At 43.4% G+C, this 9,478-nt stretch overlaps 1 protein-coding gene and 1 pseudogene across 1 annotated transcript in view; both read left to right on the forward strand.

Annotated features, from left to right (window-relative positions):
• The window catches only part of ENPP6 (ectonucleotide pyrophosphatase/phosphodiesterase 6), a 212,846-nt gene that overhangs the window by 16,413 nt on the left and 186,955 nt on the right, over nt 1-9,478 (forward strand). The gene's annotated exons all lie outside the window — the stretch shown is intronic.
• Nucleotides 6,554-6,848, forward strand: LOC111819050 (60S ribosomal protein L37 pseudogene; annotated as a pseudogene).

Below are 9,478 nucleotides of genomic sequence, written 5' to 3' on the forward strand. Positions count from 1 at the left end.
AAAAGTTAGAGGGTTGATATGTTGTGGGGTTGTTAACCAGTGTTATAAAAAAAAGTGTACTTCTGTTTCATGAGAAACTATTTGTTCTGTAAGCCTTCACCTGAAGTACAATAAAAATAAAATAATATAAAATAAAAAAACTTTTTGCTCACAGTTGGCACAAGTCACTTTGACTCACATTTCACTGGCCAAAGGAAGTCAGAAGTCATGTTGCCAAGCTTGATGCCAATAGGGCAGTGAGGGGCAGGAATTATCTTTAACATTAATGTGATGTATGATAGACACTAAATAGATATTAGTAACATTGTATAAGAAACTTGTGGGTGTTCTTGTCATCAGAAAACATAAACGAAGAAAAAAGCTTTTAAAAATACCTGAAACGTCCAATAACAATATAAGAGCTAAATAATAATATAGCAGATCAAGAGAAGAGATGTTCTAAATCTAAATGTTACCAAATGTAAATGAATGACATTGAAATAAGAAGTGTCTGCAACTCAGGGAAGGGAGGTGTTACAGGGAGGTATTGAACCTTTCTATGGAAAAGGCGAGTCTAAAGCTAAACATTCATAGATGAGCAGAAAGATTTTTAGTAGGAGGTAAATTTTGAGCCAGATCTTAAAAAAGAAACCAATAAAGACTGGTAATGATATGAGGGACATCACATGAGCAAAGTCAGAGATAGAGCATAAACAGGATAGGGGAAGGGGTGTTAAACTCTTTTACCGTTTGGAGTAGGGGTTGGGAGGTTAGACAAAAGAGTTTGTAAAAAAAAAAAAAAAAAAGACATTGCAATTGATGGAAGGCTTTGAAAGCTAAACCAAAAATAATCTAATAAATTCTTTTTCCATTTCAAATATTTGAGCATCCATTCTTTGTAATGGGTTGTAAGTGAAGGGGAAGAGCTACATTTGAAGAGCACCCAAGAGGCAGAACTTGCTGATTGGTGAGTGAGTAAATATGGCAGAAATGAAGCAAATGGAGGGTAAAAAGATTCTGAGGCTGCAAGCTATTCAGTAATCTGAGGCACCCTCTGGGTGGATTTGAACCACCAGTCTTTCAGTTAGTAGCCAAGCACTTAACCATTTGCACTACCCAGTGACTCCTACTCATCCTTGTTACTAAAACCAAACCAAACCAAACACGTTGCCGTCAGGCTGATTCCAACTCACACCAATCCTAGAACAGAGTAGAAATGCCCTATAGGTTTTCCAGATCTGAAATTTTTATGGAAAGTTTTCTGTATTCATTCCCAGACTGCCATGTCTTTCTCCCACAGAGCGGCTGATAGGTCAAACTGCCAAGCAAGGGCTTTAACCACTGCACCACCAGGGCTCCTTCTTACCCTGATACTGTGTCTCAAATGCCTCACACACACACACACACATACACACACACACATACACACACAAAAGATATTTGAGGCACCTATTAGCAGAGATAGGGGAGTTGGGGGGGGGGTCTCTTTATTTTGGTGATGTTTATCTGGGGAAGAAAATTTTTCATCAGATTAAGTTTCAAGTTGTTGTTAGGTGCCATCTGGTCAATTTTTTTTTTTTAATTGTGATTTAGGTGAAAGTTCACAGAGCAAATTAGTTTCTTATTAAAAAATTTATACACAAATTGTTTCATGGCATTGACTGCGATCCCACATTATGTCACACTCTCCCCCTTTCTCTTTCCACTCTGGGTTCACTGTGTCGTTTTATCCAGTTTTCCTGTCCCCTCTCGCCTCCTCATCTTTGTTCCTGGGCAGGTGTTGCCCATTTGATCTCATATACTTGATTGATCTAAGAAGCACGTTCCTCACTTGTGTTATTGTTTGTGTTATAGGCCTGCCTAATCTTTGGCCGAAAGGTGAACTTCAGGAGTGGCTTCAAGTCTGAGTTAGAAGGGTGTCCGGTGGCCGTAATCTCGGGGGTTCCTCCAGTCTCTGTCAGACCAGTAACTCTGGTCTTTTTCTGTGACATCTGATCAATTTTGACTCACAGTGACCCCATGTGACACAGCAGAATTGCCCCATAGTGTTTTCCAGGCTGTAATCTTTTCAGGAGCAGATCAACAGGTCTTTCTCCCATGGAGCTACTGAGTGAGTTCCAACCACCAACCTTTTGGTTAGCAGCCCAGCGCTTAACTGTTGTACCACCAGAGTGTTGGCCCCTTAGGAGGTAAGACACAATGGCTTAAAGGAGAGTTCCAGAAACAAGTAGAATTACCATGGGGAGTAAAGGAGAGAGGCTGGTACTGTGGGTCTTAAAGGACCCAAGTAAATGGACTTCTTATGGCTCTGTTTGCCACACAGCTTGTAAAGAATATTTTTCATAGATGCAAAATTAAAATCTGGTCTGTATGAACTTCAGTCTAAATTTTGTTACTCACTTTCTGGTAACACCTAGCAATATCTTTTCACTTTTTCATTTAAAACCATGTTCTCTGTAATTAGCTCTGATTAAGCTGTCTAAAGAAGCAGGAAGGGTGGTGGGGTGTTGGGCAATGGAAGCCATGAAGAACACTAGCCAGCCCATGCCCTGAGAAGAAATGTGTTGTAAGAATTTACAAAAATAATCTCTTCTGGCACATCATTATTTAAGCTTCCATCAACAGACCTCTCTACACTGAAGTGCCACTTTTCAAAAAGTGTGTTTCTTTTGGCTTCCATGGTGATGAGAGAGTGTTCTTATTACATTGCATTCAGCTGCTAGAAACCCACTCTCTGAAGATGGGAGTGGTTAGGTGGTAGGTAAAGCTTTAAAATGTGATGAAAGCTTTTGATTATAATAACAGAAAGCCATTTTTCAGAAGGTTCACCCACATGGAGCCACTGAGGTCTACAAACCATGGCTGATCTCACCTCCCTGTTGCATTCCCCCACTCCATTGTTGATTAATAGGATACGTCTCCTGCCAAGGCTTCTGCGAGTTTGGTCAATCCATGGTGCTCTCAGTACATGCATATCATGAATGATATGCCAAAAATTGGTTAAAGGACATTTAACATTAATTTAGAGGAAGCCTGAGTCAGCATACTAACATTTATTTCAGAGACACTTTAAACAACACCTACTCATGTTTCAGAGTCCTGTTCCCATGAATAGGGCCATTGCGTCCAAGGTCTCATCAGCAGGGACTTGAGGCCAGCCCGAGGCTCCTCTGGGTCTTGAGTGCAGCATTTGGCTCCTATTGGAAGCTTTGCTTGATCTTAGCTCAGTCCCTGTCCTCAGTCCTCTCAGCAGCACAGAGAAAGGATAAGACAGACCAGTCATGGAACAAAGTTGGCAGACTTATGTCAACAACGGGCTGCCCAGGCTGAAGTGGTAGAAGACTCTTGGTCAGAAATACTGCAGTTACTTTACCCCTGGATGAAGTAACGCCTCCTGGGCACCTTCAAGGGTGAATTCTTCTGTGGTTGCAAAGTCTGAGGCAGGAGGACAACTAGAGTCATTGTGAGAACGTATGTAATTGTGTTGTCTAGAGTGGAGCTGTGGTGGGTTGATGGGTCATGAATCAGTTACAGGTGTGCCCAACATACTGTTCCCCTCAGTTATGAAGGAGGTCGTACCCCTGGCCAGTCACCTACAGTGTAAGCAGCCTTGTCCTTTTACTTCAGGGTGCTTGGCCAAAGTTTTTGTGTAGGCAATGATGTGAAGTAGTAGGGAAGCACTGGTGGATAAAAAGGGAAGTCAAGGGACCAAGAGTCTGTCTACGATTTCAGCTGTCCTAAGGAGGTATCTTGTCCTGACTTTGCCACGACCAGCTGTGACTTTGGACACGTCACATCAACTTTCTAGTCCTGAGTTCTCGCCGCATTAAAATGAGAGGGCAGGGTAGAAGGAGCCCTGAGGTTGGGTGTGCATTGAGTAAGTGCCTAATGTGTACTGGACTCTGTTCTAGGACTGGGAATACAACAGTGAGGTCCTAAAGAGATTCTTCAGGGAGCTTGGTGGGAGCAGAAGGAGAAGGTGATGGAAGGGGCTCTCCATGGGTCTCTGTATCCCCCACCCCGGTATGATCACAACAACTCCACTATGACCTCCTTTGTGCATTTGAAGAAAGTTGTCTGCAGTTCATACACAGGGTGCCTATGGTCCTACAAGGGCTCTAGCCTGAAGGAGGGGCAGGACAGCCGAGGGGCATCCCATGTCTGTGGTGGTGGAGAGTCCTTATGTGGATGTAGTTGGTGGAGACACCTGCAGGTTTGCCTAAGGGCTCCTATGTCCCAGACCCTGCACACAAATTAGCCCATTGGCTCTGAGCGTGTTTGGTTTTCCCTGAAAATATTTCTGTAAGTGCACTTGAAAAAACATTCTACTTTAATAGCTGAAGGCAAAATCTTAAACAAAGGTAGGTGTTTGTGAGAAAACCTCAATTCTGGGCCCCTCATTCACTCACTAGCAGACCAGGGGCTCAGCCAGGGACCTGCTCCTCACCCCAGTCTACACCCCACACCACCCAGGCTTGCAGCCCAGACTAATGAAAACACGTAAAAGGGTCACTGCGTCAGTCTGACCCCCATTAGGCATGTAACTTGGGCACCCCGTCCCTCATACCTGTCCTTCTTGAGGCTTCTGTTTTCTCTTCTGTGAAGGAAGCGACCTTCTCTAGGACACACCACTGGTCTGCAAGATGCTCCACCACAGAGCTGACTATAAAGGGAAGATGTGGTAAGAAGGAGGCATGTTAGGGCATGAGGGCGCCTCAGAGTCACTCCAGGGGGCTTCAGAGAAGTCACCAGGGCCTATACACTTGACCCCAGCAGACCCTGGAAACTCTGCCAGGCCATCCAGCCCCAGATGCTGAGGCACTCTGAGCAGTGATTTTTAAGACTTTCCACACACACTACCTCTGTCCCTGGTCACAAATGCTCTGTGATGTGGAGGCAGCCTCTCTCCTTCCCTCTTTCCAGCCAGGGTCTCCCAGGAGTCAGGAAGCAACAAATAGCCCCTGCTGGGAGATACCACTTCTCAGGGTCATCTGAGCCCAGTAAAGGTTTTTGCCAATTGGAAGGAAAAACATATATTAAAGATACATAAAAAACAAGGAACTGTGGTTTCCTGTTATGGTGGGAACTGCACAGATGAGGAACAAGGACTGGAGAAAAACTTTTAATGCCTGTCTTTTTGAACAATGTGAATGAAAATCAGCATTGAAACTATTAAATTAAAAGTTATATCCATATCCTGTGGAATCTGCTCATCTCTGGTTGAATCAGCAAACATTTTTACTCAACATGGATTAAGCCCCCCTTGTGATTTAGGGGATCTCCTGGGTGGTACAAATGGTTAACATGCTCAACTACTAACCAAAAGTTTGGAGGTTCGAGTCCACCCAGAGATGCCTCAGAAGAAAGGCCTGGAGATAGACTTCCAAAACATCAGCCATTGAAAACCCTATGGAATTCAGTTCTACTGTGATGCACGGGGGTAATCACAAGTTGGAATTGACTCAGCAAGAACCGGTTTTGTGATTTAGGGAAATATATTCACATTAAAAGAGTTTTTAAAAAGGTGTTTCTCAGACTAGTGGGCATAAAGTCATGTTTTATGGTTTAGTTTTCTCAGTCTGTATTGCATAGCTGCAAACAGCAACCAGCCAGCACTCAAGAGACCCAAGTTTAAGGCAGCCCTTGCCATCTTCTTTGAACTTCACCTTGTAGGAGCTGCCACTGTCCCTCTGAGGAGCTTTTCTGTTGCTGCAGGATTAAAGGCAATCTATCCGGCCCCACTTTGTGTCCAGCCTCAGAAGGGCTTTCATCCTCAAAGTGGGCCCCTTGAGCTGTCCCAGCAGGCTAGGCATCCACATAACATTCCACCCTGCTGCTGGTCCACACTCACATGCAGGCAGTGGAGTGAGAAGAAGCTCTGCATCTGGACCCAGAGAGGAGACACTAGGTTCACCTCTGTTGAACTGCCCTGGCTCACTGCTGGTCACCAGACTGCTGTCTGACTCCACGGCAAAGGCCTTGCATTGCCTATCTTTTTTCTAGGCTCTAGAATTTTGTCACTGAACCCCATCTGGTGGCTGAGGTTCCACAATTTACTTACTAACAGACCACCTAGTGTATTCACATGCCTGTTTTGATCTCATTGGTTTCTGGATTCCTCTGGGCCATACTCCGTAGCCCTCTAAGGACGCTCCTTACATCTTCATACTGATGTCCTTCTTTCCCCAGGGCCAAAAGCAGCACTGGTGCCACATTCAATCTGTCATCCTGGACTTCCCAGCACCTAGGATTGCCCCAGATGCTTGCTGGGATCTGTGGGTGGATCTATTTCCAGGTTCAGGTTACTCTCAGCCTGGCCCATTCCCCTGTGTTAGCCAGCTAGCCTGACTCCACACCATGAAGACCCCTCCCTGTACATTTCTGTTTGCTACTTTCACAGTCCACTTTAACATGTATTTGTGCGTGTAAAATATTCAAACTGTTTATTTGAATGAGCTTGGGACTAGGTAATAAAACCCGGTATATCCCAGTCCAAAATTCCTCCTAAAGACATTCATAATTACAAAGTATAAAAAGCAGAAGGCAGCTCTTTGGTTTTGACTGCAGAAGTCAGATGACAAAGGGAACATCATTGTTCGGAACACATCGCAATAAGATGCACGCATTGTGTGGCTGCTGTGGCTCTCTGGCCTGCTACCTTCAGATGTTGACTGGTAGAAAATCTGGCTGCCCTGACAAGTACAAGGGAAAATATAACTGGAGTGTCAAGGCTTAAAGACAAAACACTACCAGTACTGGTCAAATGAGGCACCTAAAAAATTGTATGCCACAGACTCAGGCATGGATTCTGTGAAGGAAAAATACCTAAGCCCAAGAGGGCAGCTGTTACAGCATCCAGTTTATTTTAAGAGTTTCAATAGTCATTCATGAAATAAATGCTCTAATTAAAAAAAAAAAGAAAGCAAAAGTTGTCTTAGGTTTGCTAGTGCATCTGTCTTATTGTACAGGACATGACACCAAGGCCCAGGTTCAGATCCAGCAGCTAGTAAAGGCACAGCCACACCAGGCATGGGTCTCCGAGTCTCAGCTGGTGTCTGGCTTCCCTCAGATGGTCAGGATGGAAACCCCAGGCATTCCTTTCCCACCTCTCCTGCCTGTTACCCAGATACACCTCTTTGCCTGAGCTCCCAACTTTGCTCTGAGTACTCTGATCTTTGATAACTGGGTTTCCCTGAGTTGCTTTTGCTTCTTCTTATCACTGCTCTTTAACATCTTCTAGGAAGTATTAGCTGAAATGGAGATGAAATTCAAAGCAGTTATTTGTGTAGATTTCATCAAAGATCTGTCAGGGAGGAGGTAGAACCACCAAGAGGTTGTGGATGGTGTTTGGATTCAGCTCAGTTATCCTCCCTACCTCCCAGTGCCCTGGATGACACCGAAGGCTGGCAGCTAGTTCCGAAGCCCCTGAGATAACCTCACCACAAAAGTAGCCCTGAGTCGGGTCCTGATGGAACACAGAAGTTCAAGTTCCAAAGAATGCACTCTCAGTCCTTGTCAACATGTGTTTCAACATTCAACTAAAAGCTAAAAGAACCAAACTAGAAAAGAGAAAAGGACTTTATTTAAACAATTCCCAACTACCTGTTTGACTGTTTTTTTGTTTGTTTGTTTGTTTTTTCGGGACTGATTAACCAGCTGTTTGGGTGCCTTCAACATTCACCTCAGGAGATTCTCTCAGTGGAAATCATACTGATCCTAGCCGTCAAACAAGGGGATAGTTGGGGTTATTACAGCCAGTTGTGAAACCCTCATTGGAATGGAATTTGGAAAGTGACCTCTTCACCTATCCTTTTCATCTCCCTGCTTATGTTGGAAGTCTCTCTGGGAACTCTTGGTCCTTGCCTTTGCTGACACTATTTATTACCTCTATAAGAACTCTCCTCCCATCCTGCCTGGACTGCCCAAGCCTCCACCCCAGCCCCAGACTAGCTTTCTCCACCTATTTTTCTCTTTCAAGCCGAAATAAAGCTCCTCCTCCAACTGGCCTTGCGTGACACATTGTAACATTTCAGAGCTGGATGGCACTTTGAGATCTTCTGATTTTCATCCTTTTGCTAACTCTTTTTCCACTTGCTGTTTGAACCACAGAATTTAGTGATTGATTATACCAACCGATCACATGGTTGGGTAATGTTTCATTCTGTTAAATGGATGGTTGCCATGAGTCGGAGCCTACTCAACAGCAACTAACAACAACATATCATATTGATATATATTCATACATTTGTGAACGTTATCTGGTCAAGGATATCTTGAACATATGCTATATGAGTGATACTGTTCTAAATATGACCAGGACATAGCCTCTATCTTGGATGAGCATGTAAGTAGGCTGAAGCATTTAAATATGTGTTGAAATAAATATAACCACGGAGAACAATGAAATAGGCACAAGGGAAGCAGTTGTATTTCTGACAGTGTGTAGTGAAGAGGGAAGGTTCACTGAGGTGATGGTATTTGAGAAAAGCTCGAAGGATTTGAACAGGTTGAAACTTAAAGGAAGGGCATGGAGGTGGAGGGTATAGCACGAGCCAGGGTGCAAAGGTAAGAACAACAAGGAGCACTTGGGGATCAGAGCCGGGCTTTACAGCAATTACTCTGACATCTCTGAGCAGTGTGGGTTTGAGGGCAGAGAGGGGCCATTTAAGTCCAAGATGAGAAATGACAGAACCTGACAGCCAAGTCAGCAGCACCAGAATGAACCTGAGGTCAATGATTCGATACACTCTGTTGGGAGGAATTGGCAGGGCTGATTCAATGTGCAGGATCAGAGAGAAAAACCTCAGGATTAGAAAAGAATTCAAGCTAGTCTTAAGGTAAGATTAATGAATTAAAATATGTATAAAGTGGATCCAAGCTCATAAACTTCAGTGCATAAGAAACATTACATTTTTAAATTTTCTTTAAATAAATCTAAAGCTGACTCTCATCCCATTGGGCTTAGTGGAAATTCAGTTACTACTCGGTTGGGTTGAAATGGACTGGTATTGACCATTTTGAATAAAAAAACCATATGGTCTACTATGCCAGGAATGACAAACTAAAGAGGAATGGTATCACATTCATTGTCAAAAAGAACATTTCAACATCTATCCTGAAGTACAATGCTGCCAGTGACAAGATAATAACCATACGCCTACAAGTAAGAGCAGATAATACAACTATTATTCAATTTTACTCACCAACCACTAATGTCAAAGATGAAGAAATTGAAGATTTTACCAGTTTCTGCAGTCTGAAATTGATAGAACATTCAATCAAGATGCATTGATAACTAGAAATAGACATACCATTCTATCCATCAATCCCACTCCTAGGAATATATCCTAGAGAAGTAACAGTCGTCACTCGAATAGACATATGAACACCTATGTTCATGGCAGCATTGTTCACAAAGCAAAACGATGGAAACAACCTAGATGCCCATCAACAGATGAATGGATAAACAAACTATGGTACATACACACAATGGAGTACT

Source organism: Trichechus manatus, unplaced genomic scaffold (genome assembly GCF_000243295.1).
Source record: "Trichechus manatus latirostris isolate Lorelei unplaced genomic scaffold, TriManLat1.0 scaffold00254, whole genome shotgun sequence".
In the NCBI taxonomy this organism is placed as follows: Eukaryota; Metazoa; Chordata; class Mammalia; order Sirenia; family Trichechidae; genus Trichechus; species Trichechus manatus.